Below are 18,979 nucleotides of genomic sequence, written 5' to 3'. Positions count from 1 at the left end.
GGGGGGAGGGGAGGGGCGAGACAAGGATCCCGTTAGTTCAGTTGGCCCGGCCCGGCCCGGCCCGGCCCGGCGCGGCGCAGGGCCCCGTGGGAGAAGCGTAACCTCCACAGTCCGGCCCCGCTTACCCAGACTACCGAGCGGTCTGTCAGAACCTGCGGGTCGGGCGCGGCCGCCCGAACCGCTGTGGGGACTGGGAGGGGCTGGGCTCAGGAGCCGGGTGGCTCGGGACTGCAGGAGCCGAGCGGAGCTCCGGGAAGTGGGGTGGAGAGGCTCGGTGGGGCCCGAATGGGGGTGGGGGAGAGCAAGTTACCTGGGTATCAGATGCCCGCGCCCAGTCCCTTCGGCTCTTTTGTTTCTCTGAAGCCAAAATGGCGGCGCCGAGCAGGGCAGCTCCCTGCGGCCTGGCCCCGCCTCTTCCCCCCGCTTTCCCATTGGCTCTGCAGAGGCAACTGCCCGCTGATTGGGTGCCCGCGAGACGCATTGTTGCTAGGGCCGCTGGAGCTAGCGGCCAGGCAGCGCGTGCCACCTGTCTGAGGCCAAGGGGAGGGGGGAAGAGCTGGGGGAAGCTGGGCTTTGACCGGGGCTAGCAGGGAGGGAGATGCCACCTGAGCGTGCCCCGTGCGGGGCTGTCCCCCCTCGATACGGGCCCCTTCCCTGCTCTCCACTCGCGAGAGTAGGGCTATGGTGGCCACATAGGGTTGGGGTCCTAGCAACTCCTCTTCCTTGGATCGCATAAGCCCTGGTTCTCCTAGGCTTTGGCCTAGCAATCGACGTGGCGAGCCAGGCCTCCTTTGGTTTGCCCACTCGCTTGCTCCACTTTTAGCTCTCACGTTGTACATAAGGGTGAGGTGCAGTAGCCAGTGCTCCAGCATAAGCTCATGTCACAACGCTCGCAGGGCCATGGGCCTTTGTGCCGCAATCCCCTTAGTGGTCCAGCAGGTGCAAATGTTCCTGTCTCCACCATCCCTCTGAGAGCCCATCTGCAGCCAGCTGAAGCAAAAGCTGTAACAGAGTCATACAGAACACGTAAAGATGATCTTACTTTTTAGTCCTACTTTTGCTCCTGAAATTGGTAAAATCCCATCTCATTCCTCCTAAACCTTTAGGGAATATTCATTCCTGTTCTCACTCCCCAGATCCTTACTGTGACTCAACCTGAGGGATCACCCTATTGTAAAAAATGCACTAGGCCTAATGCTTTTTGAAGTCACAATGATGGGGGCCCAACTGCAACCCTATTAATGGATCTATGACAATAGAGCTGCCATCCTGGAAAGAATATAAAAACCAAATAAAAATAAGATTAGTGCAGTTCAGTTTACTCAGCAACAGACTCTCTCTGCCATCTATTTAGTCTAGGGCTGCCACTTAATCACAGTTAATGCATGCAATTAATGCAAAACAAATTAACTAGATTTTAAAAATAGTCACAATCAGTTTTAATCACACTGTTAAACAATAGAATACCAGTTTTGCATTCTGTGTTGTAATTGAAATCAATATATTTGAAAATGCAGAAAAAATCTACAAATAGTTATAATAAATGTAAATGGGTATTTTATTATTGTTGAATAGTGTGATTAAAACTGTGATTAATCACAACTATTTTTTTACTCTCATAATTAATTGGTTTTTTTTTTTGTTAGCCCTAATTTAGTCATGAGATCAGACATGTCCATATAGGTATAAATTACTAGCATTCTGTGCTAATTTTAAATACATAAAAGGTCAGGAAACTAAAAGTGGTAAAAACCATTGCAATTTTGTCACACAAAGCACCCAGTAAAGAACTCTGTACCAAAAGCGATGCTTAGACGTTTCATAGCATCCCTAGCTATCAGATGCTGTGGCACTGCTGTGAACAGCCAGAGCATGCTATGGAATGGCATGCATCTCACATCTCACCTCCCACATTTGACCTGTGAATTCCTATCTCAAGCATACAACAAAGAGCAAATTTTCCTTAGTGGCTATCTATTTGGAAATATGCAGTGTCACTTCACAAATGAGGTTTACAGGTGAGGGATCTTTCAGCTGTATCTGTTTTAAAAACACCATGCAGCACAATATAAAAAAATAATTATGGGCCTTGGGTTTTTTAACCTCAAATCTTCCCCCCTCCCCATTTTTTATGTTGCAGCAATAGTGTAGTTAGCTCAAGAGCTTCTGTTAAGAGTCTCCAGATTTGTCTGTTTGGAAACTTGCAGATTATTCTCAGTAGAAGTCTTTGGCTCTGGAATTTGCTTTCCCAAGACTGGTGACTTTTGTTGGATGTTTTAAGATTCTATTCTAAATTCTGTTCTCTCAGGCCTTTGCCTGTGATGGGTGGCTGTGCAGTATGACCGTAGCTTGTTAGATTGGCAGTTACTGTTTACATGGGCATGGATGCGCTAGAAAAACATGGACTTGCCTCAAAGTCCATGTCTGATTTGTGTTTACTTGTCACTGGATGGTTGATGCAGAAATGCAGCCCTTTGAGCCACCGCCTATGTGTGACTATTATACTTCTGGAGGGGTGAGTCTTAATAAAATCCATGGACCTGCTCACCGAATCAACCCTGTTCAAACCCGTTATAGCACTTTCCTAATCCTGTGATCCTCCTTATCTCCCAAAAATCCTTATTCTAGCTCCAGGATGTGGCTAGCACAACATTGTTGGTGATTTGCTTTCTGGGGCTTGGATTGTTGCACATTGTGTTGTTTTCCAAACAAATTCTCCTTAGATGATAAGAGATTTAATTGGGCTGTGTTTGATTCAATACACAAAAGCAACACAGCACGTTTTAGTCATCCGGACATATTGACAGTGCCATGCTGTCAAGAAGAGCTCTGTGTAGCTTGAAAGCTTGTCTCTTTCACCAACAGAAGTTGGGTCCCTAAAAAGATATTACCTCACCTGCCTTGTCTTTCTAATATGCTGTAAAGAGGCACTTTAGAACAGTGCGTGGTAGAAATGCACTTAATTCCATTCTCAACCCTGGCAGAGTCATGAAATAATAATTATAACAAAACCACTGGACAAAGAATAATGACTGAAAGACTAATTTATCTTCAGATCAGAAGCAAAGACGGCTGCCTGGGCAATGACAACCTGATCAATGAGTTGTGGATGGTGCACATGTCAGGGCTTTGTTTACTGAGAATCTGGGCTCAGAGTTCTGCTCTGGGATTTCTCTAAAGCTGCAGGAGTGGATAGGCAGACAACTGCCATTTTAATGAGGTAGGGCATGGAGGAATCACAGGTGAATCATTTCTGCCAGGAGCTGTAATTAATGGATAATATGTACTCCACTCTAAGCTCATTTTAATTGTGGCGATCAGATCCTGGGAATCACTAATAAATCCATAACGTGCAATTTAAGAGTTTATTTTGTCAGCTATGATCCAGAAAAGCTTGGAAGCCTCAAGTCTACACTGCTTCTGAAGTCAGTTATGGAAAGACTGCTTGACTGAGCAGAGTATTGAACTGTGGAGCCATGGTTCTCTTGCTCATTAATTAAAATCAAGCTGTAGGAGGAAATGTCCTCACTTTTAGGGTGCCCCCCCATGCCTGGATGCAGCATTGCAGGGAACTTCATCTTTTGTACCCCTCCCTGTCCTGGTGGCCACTTTCTTGGCTGTGATAGCCAGTCTCTGCTGGTGTCTTCTCCTGACTCCCTTCCTGGGTCTTCTGTGGCTCAGCCTTCCAGCCAAATCAGATTAACAGTTCACTCTCCTTCCAGGGTAACAAAAGATCCAGCTTAAACCTAAATCAAATGCCCAAACTAATAGATCTTCTGCTCCTCTCAGACTGCATTAAAGTTATTTGCTTCATGGCCTCTTCTCCTGGACCTGCAGACTTTCTCTTATCTTGCTTCTTCCCCAGCAGGATTCCTCTACTACTTCCCTTCACCAGGGGCTCTGCTGGAGGATCTCCTTGTTCCTTTTAGGCCCTATCTCAGGGCTTTCCTTCCACTGGAGCCTACTCTACTTCAGTGGATGACTCAGCCTGACGTCTTCAAGCTCTTCCCAGAGGGGACAGCCCCTTATTCCTCCAGCCAGAGTTTTCCTTTATCTGCTGAGTTCCCAGCTCTATTTAAGTAGCACACTCCCTGCTTCACCACCAGTCTGGGGATCACTGTTTCTAATTAAGCCCCCTTATACCAAAATGGAGTCACTAATTAACCCTTATGTTGCCAGCTCAAGAGTGAGGCTGAGGGATAGCTTCTAAAGAGACAAGAAGGATGAGGTGTTATCTTTTACTGGACCAACTTCCGTTGGATAGCTGCTAAGCCATGGGAAGGCTGAGCCCAGCTTGCCTGAAGGACCAGCCACCCCATGATACCAACCCAACCTGCTGATGCGTGAAAGTCTTTGTGTGCCTCAGTTCGCCATCTGTAAAATGGGGAGAATACGACTTCCTTTCTCCCGCTTTTGTCTATTTATGATGTAAGCTTTTTAAGGGAGGAATTGTCTCTTACTGAGTGTTTATACAATGCCTACCACAGTGCAGGTTCAAGGTGCTACTATAATATAAAGAATAATTACATATAAAAAAGGGTTAAAAGAACATTATTTAGATTGCAAAGTCAAGCACACACCAAAGTTAGGAAATATCAGAATTAAGTGTCTCATGCAATCTTATTTCAACCCCCCTCTACAGAAGGATAGTCTTCAGCTCCATAATTACATACTATTTTTGCCCCAGGATCCTTGCCTCATTAAATAACATTATTTTAACATAGGGTTTTTGTTTGTTTTATGGAATTTCCTAGGGCATTTTTCTTAAACTGAAAAGATGAAAACAAATTCTGTTATGTGCAACTGTAGCAACTCGCCAGCCTGCATCAACTAGTATGGCGTGAAGTTGAACCCTGAACCTTCAGCACAACTTTGACAGGACTAGCTACATTAGCTGGCAGCAGCAGACTATTATACCAGGGGGGAAAGGTTGGTCAGGGGAGCCCAGCCTGGTGCTTGCTCTCTCTCTCCCCCACCCCCAATTGTGAGGGGAGCTCCTTCCCCATGTGGTGTCCTGGAGAGAGGGGAGGCTGGACCAGGTGCTGGTAGGCAAGGAGAGCCTGGTCTGGCTCTCTCTACTCGAAGGAAGCTATCTGTTCCTAGGGGCCACAGTACCATGTGCACTGCTGCTTGGGCCAGTGCGTGGCCTCAATCTTAGGACTTGTCCACATGGGGAAACTGACTTCCAAAGCAAACTAATTAGAGTGACATAAAGTCACTTTTATTCCAAAATACAATATTCATACAGGCAGTTATACTGGCATAGCTACAGTGCTGTAATTATGCTGCCATAGTTCTGCCATTTAATTTCCGCAGGTACACAAGCCCTGAGATTAGAATCCATGCTGCCAATATTTCATTGCCAACACAAGCAACAGAAGAGAAATAGCGATTTTCAGAAGTTTCCGTTCAGATCTGATTGAAAGAGAATTTGGTAGGAGAAAAAAAAGCACTTATCTGGCCCAGGGCTCTCCATTTGCCCATGGCAAACAACGGAGGTGTCGACAGAAGGCAATTTCCTGCAATATCTTGGATAAAACTTACTGAATTAAGTTAAACATTATTGAATTAAGTTTAATATTATTGGGGGTCCACTGTATTAAAAATACAGTTGTTTGTGTGCTGTTGTATGTAATTTTTCAAGGAGAGTGACCAATGTAAACCTTGGGGAAATGTTAGAAACTTCAAAGAACTGTTTGGGACAATACATGCAAAGTAGTTGGGAAGCCTCTTGAAACTATGCCCTGGAGAAAAACAAACAAACCCTTGTCTACTCACCTGGTTCCTGAAGACTTCAGATCAGAGACTCCCGACCTGTACAAAGGATTGACTAAACTTTTCCTGAGTGTGCTAGATCTGAGCTGAGGCTGTTATCAGAGAAGACACTCCTTTGTGGGATTTGAAGGACCAATCACCTCCTAAACCTAAACAGAGGGGTGGCTACTGACTTCCTCTATAATAGTTACCATCTATTAGCTGTTTTGTCTGAATCCCTACCCTAGCTTCAAGAGCCCTTGAGTTGAGTGTTCAAACGCACCCTCTTCCTGGGATTTGGCTTTATTGGTAAATCAAAACTACTAACAAAATCAAACCTAAGCTTCCTCCTCTGATCCAAAGACACATGCCCTGCTCCCCTTGTATCCTGGCTGTAGCTAACTCCACTCACTTGTTGGCAAGGCTCAGCAGTAATTACCCCAAATGTTAACAGTGTTTTAGCATCCAAGCCTAGGATGACTGAACAGAAGAGCTCAACCTTCCTATACAAAGTGTTAGGCTGGCACCCTGTTAATGTGGGAATCAGTCCAGCTACTAGTGGGCAGATGCTCCCATCCCAGCTGGTACCATCATTGCAGCCTGAACAGAGCTGGGAAGTCACAACTCTCCTCCACAGTGTAATAAATGAATACATAATAATAGTAAAAAAAGACTAGAAAATCTACAAATTTACTGTTGCCTCTTGGGAACAGCTTTGTTCATTCCTCTGGGCGTGGTGCTCTTATGTAGTGAATATGAGAAAGAATTAACAGTACAGCGGTGCTTTCTCCGTCTCTGTTGAAGCAGGAAAGAGCAACCAGACTGAGCTTCCTGTTGTTCCTCCTCACACCTCCCCTGCAGCACACCCCTGAGCGTGCTTCCTGGCTCACTAGGACTTTGTTTCCTGATTCTGATTTTTGGGTTTTCAGTTTCTCCCACTTTTCATAGTGAAGGTTCCTTACAAGAAGTCAAGTTCAGAATGAACCAGGCCAACTATACTCCCTTCTTGCCCTGGAGTAGCTTCTACTGGTGGAGATCTGCAGGTGGCAGAATGGGGAAAACTTACCTTCCCCTTCTGTTGCCTGTACTGTGTCTTCTCCATGGCCTAGACGACTTCATTTTTCAGGGCTGTCAGTTCAGCGCCTTTCACCTGCTCTTAATAACAGAAGAATGAGTGTCACTCAGTGTTCCACCAAGTGCTGGATTTACTCTCATGATGGGCTAAAGCACTCTCTGTCTCTTTCACTAACAGACCTGAGCAGTACCACCTCTGCAGACATGCTTCCTTTCCTTTGTAGGTTTATAGACATCTAGGAGTCAGAGAGGACACTGCCAGCTCCGCCTGTAAAGACCCTCCAAATGCCCTTCAAAGATCCATGTTTTGGAGATTCTCCAACCCAGCAGGGCTGGCCTGGACTTTGCTTCCTCCAGAGTTCAGCATCAACCTGGCTTCTTCAGTCGGCTGAAAGAGCCTCTGGAAAGCAGAGGCTCCTTACCTCCTGTCTAGGCTTTGAATACACTCCCCCTCCAGCACCTTCCATCCAGGAGTGATCTTGTGACTCCAACTGTGCGTCCCACTGCACTGCCACTTGATTCTCCCAGACAGTCCCATTGAAGACAAATATGAATATATAAAATCCAGGGACCAAAACCTGCTGTCCTTTCAGAAGGCAGATACCCACTGAAGCCACTGCAAGGGTTAGCCTGAAATCTGGCGGAGCACAGATTTTTGAGAGGCAGAGTGCAGGCCTTTTCAGATTAATCGCTTCCATGCTGCATGGCCATGTGCACATGGACAGCAGTTTAAGCGAATGTCTCTTCATTGGAATGAACCATCAGACCATATGAGGCATTATTAATCTTACATTTATTACAGTAGAGGCTAAGGACCAGCCATTGTGCTAGGCAGTTACAAACACAGAGAAGCTGACTGTAAGCTCTTCAAGACAAGGCCAATCAGTGCTATGCCTGGTCACAAAGTAGCACCAGGTAGAGTCATTTTCATGGCACATCCTGGTTTCGTCCTGAAGCAGATGCACCAAAATCACATGAGAGAGGCTGTTCCTGCAGAACTGTTCATCCAGCAAGAAATCTGATGAGAGAGACATTTCTTGCAAGATCTTCAGCCCATTTTCCAGATCAATAAAAGTTGAAATGATTGGGACCACCAGCATCATTTGAACGTTTGTCTATTTATCTGACTCCCAGAATCATTTCAGGTTCACCAATGGTAAAGTCCTGGATTTCACTGAAAACCTTTCCGTTCCCAGTTAAGCCAATCTAATGGTTGTAAGATTTTGATCCAATAAATAAAATAAATGAGAAATATATCCCTGCAAAATTGTAGAAGGAGGTGAAATTGCACAAGTTGCACACATTGCGTAAGAGTTTTGGTCCCACAGGACTTTATCTTCGCTCATGACAGCCCACTTGCAGAGACCAGTACACAACCCATTTGTGGTGGGATATGTATGTTACATCTTCCCTGATGCAGCATGTGTTCTCTGTTTATAGAAATTAAATGCAACTCCCATTCATAACAATAGCATTTTTTTGACAATACTGTACCCTATTTAACCCAACCCTTCAGCAGCCAATCAGCCACAGACAAAGTGTTTGTGATGCTAATGTTCAGAACCAGTGAAAGAGACATTCCAGCATGCAGGGACCCAGCTCTCCCCACAATTACTAACTAGATCACTCTGTGCTCTTTGTTGCAGATGGGCTCTGTCAACCTGTGATTGTATCTTCTATGGACAGGGCCTCCTCTCTCTTCTCTCTGGACAGGTTTTTCCTCCTAGTTTTTTTATCTTGTCCACTACTGTTGCTAGTTCCCTCCAGACTGGCCACTAACAATGCTGCTCCTTGATTCAGCCACCAGGGAAAGCATACGACTGCAGCATTAAGACATCACAATAGCTACCACATTTGTTTTACCTTTGCAGGGTTTGTTCCCTCTCCCCCTTTAATTTTAATGGAAAAATTCTGTCAGACTTTAATGAATGAAAAAGGGCAAGTTGACTCAGGAAGCAATTCCACTTGCTCATGGAAAGCTTAGACTTCCACCAAAGTAGACCACTCCGCACCAATCATCTGAGGATGTCAGTGCTATTTAGTGAGAGGAAACAGGGATGAATAATTCTCAATACTGACCTGCCAGTAAGTGCAAGTTCCTCGTTTGTTTTGCAGGACATCATCTTCTTGTGTATCTGGGATGAAGAAATGGAAATTTGGGTGTTCTCTTCCAAGGGTAGAATGTGGATGTGCAGGCTACCAGAAATTGCTGTAGGATTGCTGGTGCCCATCAACCCATGATACAAGGCCAGTTACTTTCCCCATACCCCTCTCTGCCCCCTGTGTGGTATGCTTTGTTTTAAGGTTCTGCGTTTGCCAATAGCTAGGGGAACCTGTGCACCTGTACTTTTGCAAAGCCCCATCCCTTTCCTTTGGGATATTTACCCTGGCTGACCACCTGGGTGGCACTTTCTCATCCAGGCCTAGATGGTTAAGCAAGTGGACTAAGCTTTATATAGGGTAAAACTGATTTATTTGCGTTTAGACCCCAGTGGGAGTTGGACATCTGGGTGTTAAAGACAAGCATACTTCTGTTAGCTGCTTTCAGGTAACCCTGCAGTTTTGGGGCAAGTAATTGAGACCCTGGGTCTTTGGTGGAGGAGACGGGAGTGTCTGGCTCAGTAAGACAGGGTGCTGGGGTCCTGAGCTGGCAGGGAAAACAGAAGCAGAGGTAGTCTTGGCACATCAGTTGGCAGCTCCCAGGGGGTTTTCTGTGATACAACCCGACACACCATAGTAAGTGAAAGAGGAACACAATAGCTCAGGAGGACTGGCTTTGTAGGAGAGGAGGTTATATGTCGGATTTCACAACATCAGCCAGTAAAACATATGTTGGGTCAGTGACAGATTCTGACTCTTGGGCCATGACAATGTATATTCTAACTCACTGGACACGTGTACGGATTGTTTGGGTTGTGAGACAGCAAGCACAGCCAAGTAGATTACATTGTGCCCCTTCAGGAAGATGCTGCGTATTACTGTTTTGGGTCCCATTTAGTGCTGGAGGCAAAGAGAACTTTCCAAGGTCAGTAGCTTTCCACAGACATCTCTAATCAGTATGGAATGCTGGGTGTATATTTTCATCAAGTGCCTTGTCTACATGCCTGGAAATCCTGTCAGTCACTAACTAACGCTCCTATTCCTCATGTTAGGAGGGCTCTGGCACAGCTCACATAGTGTAATGGATACAGAGCCAGAGTCAGGACAGGGGGCGGATCTTCATTGCAGGCCCACTGGATGCCCATTAATCTGATAGGGTTTAGAATTCGTCGCTAGTTACTGTAATGCTGTTCCACTCAGTTATGTAACCCTACAGGTCCCTTTGGGACTGCTCTTCCTTTTGAGCTAGTATGAGTTTTATTCCTTTGCTCGCCCTCTCCCAGCCATACCCTGCTCTAACTGCAGCTGCAGAACTGTGTACAGGGAGAACAATAGGAATTGGGAAATGGAGACTTGATTCTGGGTTTTAGCAGCTACATCTTCACACCTGACTTCCCCTGGTAGAATGGGATTCCCCTTGTGGCACAGAACCAGCCTAATGGCGCTATACCAATCCTCCACTTGAGCTCAAGCTTGTATTAAGGAGGAAAGAGTGTACAATAGTAGTGCACTTCTACAGTCTGGCTCTCTTGGGCTGCTAGATGAGATCCCTCAGGGAGTGTTGCTGTCCAGGTGTAAATTAGAGCAAACCCAGAGCTGCTCTAGCTTATGATAGGGCCGGTGCAAGGATGTTCCGCGCCCTAGGCAAAACTTCCACCTTGCGCCCTCCCCCACCCCCGCGCCCTGCCTGAGGCACCCCCCCACCCACGGCAGCTCCGCCCACTCCGCCCTGAGGTGCCCTCCTTGAGGCAGCTCCCAATCACTCCACCCTGTGAGGCACCCCACTCCCACACCCAGCTCACGCCCTGCTCCGCGCACAGCACCCAGATGCTGTCAACCGCTTCACTTCTCCAGCTCCAGGCTTGCGGTGCCTAAGGTGATTGGCGCCGCATAGCCTGGGAGGCGGGAGAAAGTGAAGCAGCTCACCCCGCCCCACCTCTCCCCCGAGCACACGCAGGGGCCGCTTATTCTCCGCCCCCAGGCTGCGGCAACAATTAGGCTTAGGCGGGCTGAAGCCTGGAAGGCTGGAGAAGTTGAAGCGGCCATGGGCCATGCTCGGGAGGAGGCGGGGCAAGGGAGCTGGCTCGGAGTTCCCTGCATGACCCTGTTCATAAAGCATAGAATCCCAATTTTTGAACTTAGTGTCCAAAATGTGGGTGCCTAGCATAAATCCTCTAAGCTTACTTACCACTTTAGATCTAATACGCGCTGCCACCAGCCAAAAAATTCAAGTGTTTGGCTCACTCTGGTACTACCCAACCTTCCCCTGGGGACCTCCCAAGACTCAGATGCCTGAGTCTAACAACATAAGGGAAATAACCCACGTTCTTCCCCCTCTTTACCTCCCTCCAGAACTTCACCGCCCTGGATAACACTATGAGGTTCCCTGCTTCAATTCCTTGAAACACAAACCAGAGAGATAGTGTATCTCCCCTCACCAGAGGCTATGCCGATTCAAACTAGTCAATCTAACACAAAGAAGATTTCCCCTTCCCTTTGTTCCTTAGCTATACCAGAGAAAAAATCAAACAGGTTTTAAGAAGAAGAAGCTTTATATAAAAAAGAAAGAAAAGACATAAAACCGGTCCTGTATCAGGTTGACAATATACAGGGTTCAATTGCTTAAAATAAAAATGAATAAACAGCCTTATCAAAAAGAGATATACAATTTAACGACATTCCAGGCAAACTACACACATGTAAATTACACAAACAATATAAAACCTATTGTTATCCTGTACTTACAACTTGGGAAACAGAAAATTAAGAAGCTTGAAGATAGAAAGATCTCTCAGAGCTGGAGAGACTAGACAGGTGAGAGAGACGAAAAGACACACACCAAAACTTCCCTCCTGGCTTTAAAAAAATCCGGTTTCCTGATTGGTCCTCTGGTCAGGTGTTTGGTTCCCTTTGTTAACCCTTTACAGGTAAAAGAAACATTAACTCTTAGCTATCTGTTTATGACACCCCCCCTTACTTGCTGCAGAGGGCCCTCCCTGCGCTCCCCTGACCCAGCTCCCTCCGCCTAAATGCCGGCGGCAACCGGAGTGGCCGAAGATCTGGCCACCATGGTCGCTGCCAAAGAAAATGGTGCCCCTCAAATGCCAGTGCCCTAGGCGACTGCCTAGGTCGCCTAAATGGTTGCACCCGACCCTGGATGGGGCTTGAACTGGGTTCTAGAACCCCAAAGGTGTAAAGGTCGTATAAAGCCAACTTTCCCAAAAGTGGGTTCTGATACATTTTTTGACTTCTGACCTCCCACATCACTATAAAAATGGAACATTCCATGGTCATAGCAGAAAAGTGATGTCTTTCTGTCTACATACTCCTAACCACCCATCATTGTGGTACCTATGCACTTAGCATATGTCTACAGCTCAGTTAAAAACCTGCAGCTGGCATGTCCCAGCTGACTCAGGCTTGCAGGGAAGGGGCTGTTTAATTGTGGTGTAGATGTTCGGGGTCAGAATGGAGCCCAGGATCCAAGATCCTCCCACCTTGCACGTTTCTAGAACCCAGGCTCCATCCAGACCCCAAACATCGACACCGCAATTAAACAGCCCCTTAGCCTGAGCCTGAATCAGCTGGCCTGGGCCAGCTATGGGTGTCTAATGGCAGCATAGACGTACTCTGAGGGGCCTACCAAAAATCAAGGTATTTGGAATGTTAGGGAGTTGAAGGATCTGGGTGGTAGAAAATGAGCTAATGACGGCTTCAAAGTTCCATTGTTGTGTCATCAGGATTCACCGAGAGCAGGTCAGAGGCTAGGAGCTACAAAATGCATTCCTGGCACATCCACGCGGGGAAATGAGATTCACAAGGCCACAGCCAGGGGAGGCTCAATAGGGTAGCCCAGAGGAAAAGGAAAGAAGGAAGGTGTGGGTTATAGATGCATACAGAATGAAAGCAGATAAAAGCCAAATTCAGGATTAAATAGTTAGGGCCAGACCCTCAGCGGATGTAAATTTGGATAGCTTCACTGAATTCAATAGAGCCAGGCCAATTTGAGGGTCTGACCCATTGTTTATTACCAAGCTCTCAACTGATTCCTCCTAAATTACTGAGGCCAAAGTGGCAACAATGAATAGTCAAAGGCCTTCCAGTTACTGCAATCTGTTTATTTTCTCTTTAAGTCGAAAGCCCAGAGTGGGGGGCGGGGCTGTTAGCAGCCATCACTGACCTAGGAGAAGATATTCTGCTACTGATTAAAATAGGGCAAGCAGACACGTGCGCACACACAGCCCCCATTGTGACAGCAAATGCAGCTGACCTTCTTGTTAGACTGAATCTAGCAGCAAGATCAATAATATGACTAATTATCTGTTTTACTGTAGTGCCACCAAAGCTATGCAGGGAATTTCAATATCAGTCATGAGGATTTCTCTTCCCAATTCCCAGAGCTGCAGCAAGCATCCCTCATCTAGGCAATTTGTGTACAGATTATTAAACCAAACTGCCTTCACTGCAGCTGGGCCAAGGTTAATCCCGCCAGCCACAGCAGTTGAGTCCATGTGAGAAACTGTCATGACAGCACGGGATGGGCAAAGCAGCTGGCATGTGCACACATACTTACACGTGCAAGTGGAGGAGGACTGACTTTGGATTTCCCCATTCTCATAAGGGAATCAAGAGGCTTAATTCTTTCATGTTTGTAAACCACATGGAGCTTCTCGATGGAAAGTAGTAATAGAGGATAAAGGAGTATTATTAAAAATCTCTATTAGCCTGCAGAGACAGGCACGGTACTGCTCAGTGATGGCTACTGCCATCCCAGAATACAGGCAGGCGAGAGTGCTATTTCCCCCATCTTCGGCCTGCAGGGCAATTAAAGCAAGTGAGTAACTGGCAATGCAGAGCTGGGTTGTGATATAGCAGCCTCACCTCATAATGCTGCATTAGTGTGGGACATCATCACATAGCAATGTCACGTTAATGCAGCACAACAGCATGCACCTTTGCCACTAGACAAACAGGCAGCAGCTTAAGTATATCTGTCTGGCGTGCGTGCATCCACTCACAGAGCCTGCTACACTTGACAGCTTGAGGCTGCCTCATTTCCACCATGTAGGATGCTCATTTCCTCATTTTGCTATCAGCTGCTGGTGCATTTTCAATGTCAAATATGCCCAAAGACTAAAAACGCAACTTTTCCTCTCACTCTGAAGCGGCTGCGTAGGCCTTTTTTTGGTTTCATGAGGCACCAATATAAGAGGGGCCCACAGAAGTTAAACAAACACTGATGGAAGCATGAAAAAGAAAATCCTGCTACATGTGGTGGGGAAGATGACCCAGAAAGTTTTGTGTATTAACTATGGTATCTTAAAGGGAGCCTCCCAGTCAAAAGCAGGGTCGGCTCCAGGCCCCAGCACTCCAAGTGCGTGCTTGGAGCGGCAAGCCATGGGGGGCGCTCTGTTGGCACCGCGAGGGCGGCAGGCAGGCTGCCTCCGGCGGCTTGCCTGCGGAGGGTCCGCTGGTCCCGCGGCTTCGGTGGACCTCCCACAGGTCAATGCTACTTTATGACAGTAATCAGCTGTACATGTCCTATACACAAAACAGAGGCTTTCCAGCCACATCCCATTTATCTCAAGAGGATATTTAATATAATCACTTACACTAGCCCAATTTTAAAATGCTATTTTTTTTTCTTCCAGCTCTGGCCTGTTGGGCAGCAGAGTATGGAGAGGAGGTCTGCCGAAGCCGTGGGACCAGCGGACCCTCCACAGGCAAACTGCCGGAGGCAGCCTGCCTGCCGTGCTTGGGGCGGCAAAATTCCTAGAACCGCCCCTGGTAAAAAGGGGGCCTGCAAAGGATAAGAAAAGGGTTTATGCTGCTTCTCCCAGCCCCTGGCTTCTTATATTTTGAACAGAGAAGCCCTGAAAGAGTCTTCCATTTTTAACATTACAAATTCACATCTTTTCTATCCAGGTAGATTTTATGGTGGTTGGAGAAGTAGTGAAATGAGGACTTTGACATTTCAAAGGTAAAAAAAACCAAGCAGGAAAAACTCCTTTGTGGAAAAAATATCATCCCCCAATCATGTCAGGCCTATTTATCCATTAGAAAGAAGCAAAAAGGGAATAAATATTTGTTTGTTTTGGACAAATTCTTTGCAGGTCACCTCTCTGTGGCTTCAAACCACTAAGATTACATGGAGAGAAATCAGTAGGAGCTGAGATCCCTTAGTGCAAGCGAGAAGTAAAATGTAGTCATTTTATGAAACAAAAAGCAGTCTAGGGAAATAGCCAAGACTGGTACAGTGCTCACCTCTAAATTGCCAGGTCTAGTCTAGCTCTGCCTGGTAGTGGCAAAAGTAATCATTTGTTGGTTATTGGGTATCTTATATGATATGAGCTGGGGGAGGGGCTCACGCCAGTGCCAGTAGGCAAGTATCTGCATCATGGTTGGCATTGATTAGACCACTCCTTGAGTATCTCTGCAGAAAGACCAATAATTGAATGTCTCATAGTGTGTGAAATCCACTCATCCTTATACGAAAGGCCACTGTATGTACCAAATCTGCAAACCCTTTGCTGCTGTATCGGGATCCAAAATTTTAGTGTTCATTTAAAAGACAGTTATGTTGCCAGTCTTGGTTGCTGAGGTAACCTAGAAAATGCAGCTCAAGTGTAACCACAGTTGTGGTGTTTGCCTCATTCTGCAGGACAACTGAAACAATAGCTCTGACAGGTGCGAATGGCTCCGTTCATCTTAATGGGGTGTTCACACTGAAACCTAAAGATAACAGGCTCATATTAACATTGTTAGCTATTTCACTGCCAAAATGTTTTAGCAGAAATATCCTGCTAATCTCACATAATCCCAAACTGCCTTCTCAGGAACCCAGAGACACACTTTCAAAACCTTCCAACTTCCTCATGACATCATCTTCAGTACAGTCAAGTGTTAATGCAAAAGTCTGCAACACACTGAAAATATGTAGACACTATAAAGATATAAAAGTAACTGTACTGAGGAATTGTTCATTTGCATAGTTAATTTAATACAAAAACTTCCAATTCTGAATTTAAATAAAACACCTGCAGAATTTCCAGTCTGCTCCACCAGAGCACTGCAGAACCCAGGGACTTGAGAATCTGGGTCTAGTTGTTCTCTAGAGTACACAGAACCTTGCTCAAAGTGCCTCAAGCTGGTCACTTGAGATCAGATTTTAGGGCCAGCATGTGGGAGCTCACCCTGCCCTGGTATTAGAATGTGAATAAACAGAGGGCTTAGTCTCCAGGGCTACACATGGCATTGTGAGACCACTGATGGAATGCTGCCTCCAATTCTGGTGTCCACACTTTAAAGAAAGGATATTGGAAAATAGCTAAGAGTTCAGAGAAGAGCTCCAAGAATGATGTGAGGTCTAGAAAACAAGCCTTGCACAAGAGACTTAAGAAGCTCAAGCTGTTTAGTGTATTGATAAGAAACTAAATCAGTGACTTGATTGTGCTCTACAAGTACCTGCACAGGAAGAAAATATCTGATACCAGAGGGTACTTCAGTCTAGCGGACAAAGGCATAACAAGATCCAGTGGCTTGAAATTGAAGTCAGAAAAATGTAATCTCCTCTGCTCCTGTGACTCCAGTGACAGGTCTTGTTCTGCTCACATGGCAGTGGAACGGTCACACAGGCTGCAGGAAGGGGAACCTGTGCCCAGCCATCTGAATCTCTCTCTCTTTAAACCTCAGGTCAGCTAGGTTCCCAGTAGGATGTTTGTGTTTCATTTGTTGTTTAGGTAAGTAACTAGAGTTTATTTCAAGCATTAAATGGGAAGGCACAAGTGAATGCAGCCATTGTTGGTCACTCCCCAGTGTGGGCCCTTTAGCAGGGTGAGGCAGGCCTGCACTGTTACTACCAGGCTGTGCTGTGCCAGTTCCAGTGAGAAGCAGAGGCCTGTCTATCTGGAATGAGGAAGCATCCTCCCAGAGATCAGGCTTGCAAATGTAAGTGTGTGTTGCCAAGACCTGGCTCCCAGCAATGCCACTCACCTCCATCATGATCCCTACTCTGCTATTCTAGTCTTGCTGCTGCACCCCAGTCCTCCATCCACATACAAGTGACTTATCATTCCACCACATTGCTGAAATGCTTGACATTAAGCTATGTTTCAGCAGTGACTATTATATGCCAAGGCATGCTACCATTGCCAGGCACCTAATTTCACTTGTTTCTACTTTTAAGCTTCTCATGCTGGTGTACAAATAATTATAGCTGTTGGCTGTATATCTATTTTTGTTTAACTCCTTTATCTGTCACACTCTATTGCAGAATTTACTACCTCTGTGATATCAACCTGTCCTTTCTCCAAGTCAGATGTATTTTATTTCCAATCCTGCATGGCAAACAGATGCATTGGTCTTACTGACATTCAAAGCTGATGGCTTTGTTTCCCCTGTCAGCCTTCCTTCAACTTCTTGCTCAGATAATCCCCACAAGCTCTGATAATTCTCTGTGCCAGCAGCCTGGTTTCACTTTGGTTAACTAGCAGAGGAGTGTCAGAGGGTGACCCCCACCTGGATTGCCCTTCTGCGCAAGCTGTGGCACAACAGGTGTGCCTGCCTCAGTTCCCCCTTCGGCTCAGCACAAAGTCCCACCTCTGGCCACAGTTTATTCACACATACACTAGTGCAGTAATTCCCCGAAAACCTTTGTAGTAGAACCGTTCTCCACAAGCCCACCATAAAGGTCAAGGTACAAAAGCAATTTTCCTTTCCCCTCTCCAAGGGCGTCACTGCCAGGTCACCCACCCATGACTCCCCAGTTCCTTTCTGCCTTTGTTCCAAGGCCCCAGTTGCATGACTCCACTGCCTAAGTAGAATCCAATGACTCAGCCCTTTTCCGCCTCCCAGCACTGCCTGTAGAGCTCAGGGCAGTCAGCAGAATAGCCACGGAACTGGCCACTTAGCCAGTGCCTGCCTCTTCCCATGGAGAGCCTACTGGGCTTTCTGCTCTCTGCAGACTCTGTCTCTCCAAGGCAGCTCCCACCTGCCCCTTTTCTTTGCTCCTCCAGTCTGTGCTCTCAGGCATCCAGCACCTGCCAATCTCTCACTCCCAGACAGCTCTGACCCACTAGCTCTCTCCCCCATCTAGGGCTCAGGTGCCATCTTTTAAACCCAACTGGGAGGCAGCTGATGTGTCATAACAATCTCTAGCAACAAATTTTCTCTCTCCTCAGTGGTTCAGTAGTTCTGGACCCAAGGTGCTGTGCTTGGGCTCTGAGGGCTCTGAACTGTTTACACTGGGTGTACACACTGGTCGCTTGTTCACACAAGGCAAGTCACTGTACATTCTGTGCTATAAACCAAGACACTTCCACTCATCCACCAACACCCTAAACAATCTGCTCCTGCTCTTCTACCTCCATAGCTAAACTGGGGGGCTTTTCACTGAGCAGTAGGCTAGGGGCTTGATTCTTGTCTGATGTATGCCCCTTTTCCACTGCCTTACTCTCCTGTCTTCAGTGGAGTTAACCTGATTTACATGAGGGTAAGTGAGATAAGAATCAGCCCCTTTATCGTGAAGTTAGAAGCAAAGGCTTATTTATTGAATTTAGAGTTGTCATGGTACAATTCCCCACTCTGAACCTTAGCGTCCAAAAGATGGGGTACCAGCATGAATTCCTCTAAGCTTGATTACCAGCTTAGAACCTGTAGCGCTGCCACCAACCAGGAATTCCAGTGCCTGGTACACTCTGGTCCCCCCAAAACCTTGCCCGAGGACCCCCCAAGACCCAGATACTCTGGATCTTACCACAAGGAAAGTAAACCCTTTCCCCCGCCGTTGCCTCTCCTAGGCTTCCCCTCCCTGGGTTACCCTGGAAGATACTGTGATTCAAACTCCTTGAATCACAAAACAGAGAGGAAAATTCACCTTCCTCCCTCCTTCTCTTTCCCCCTCCCAGACTCTCCCTGAGAGAGACAGTTAATCTGGCACAGAGAGAAATTAGCCTTCTCCCCACCATTCCCTGGTGAATCCGCACCAGTCCCCTGGGTCTCACCAGAATAAAAAACAATCAGGTTCTAAAAAGAAACTTTTAATTAAGAGAGA

At 46.5% G+C, this 18,979-nt stretch overlaps 1 protein-coding gene across 1 annotated transcript in view; it reads right to left on the bottom strand.

Annotated features, from left to right (window-relative positions):
• IP6K2 (inositol hexakisphosphate kinase 2) overlaps positions 1-405 on the bottom strand; it is a 28,668-nt gene extending 28,263 nt beyond the window's left edge. The window contains exon 1 of the mRNA XM_032801327.2: positions 311-405. The gene's annotated coding sequence lies outside the window, so the exon portion shown is untranslated. The remainder of the gene's footprint in view (positions 1-310) is intronic.
• Between the last annotated feature and the right edge of the window lie 18,574 nt (positions 406-18,979).

The sequence above is a fragment of the Chelonoidis abingdonii genome, chromosome 17, assembly GCF_003597395.2.
Source record: "Chelonoidis abingdonii isolate Lonesome George chromosome 17, CheloAbing_2.0, whole genome shotgun sequence".
Lineage (NCBI taxonomy): Eukaryota > Metazoa > Chordata > Testudines > Testudinidae > Chelonoidis > Chelonoidis abingdonii.
Note: the sequence above shows the minus strand (reverse complement) of the source record. Positions and strands in the feature narration are given on the sequence as shown.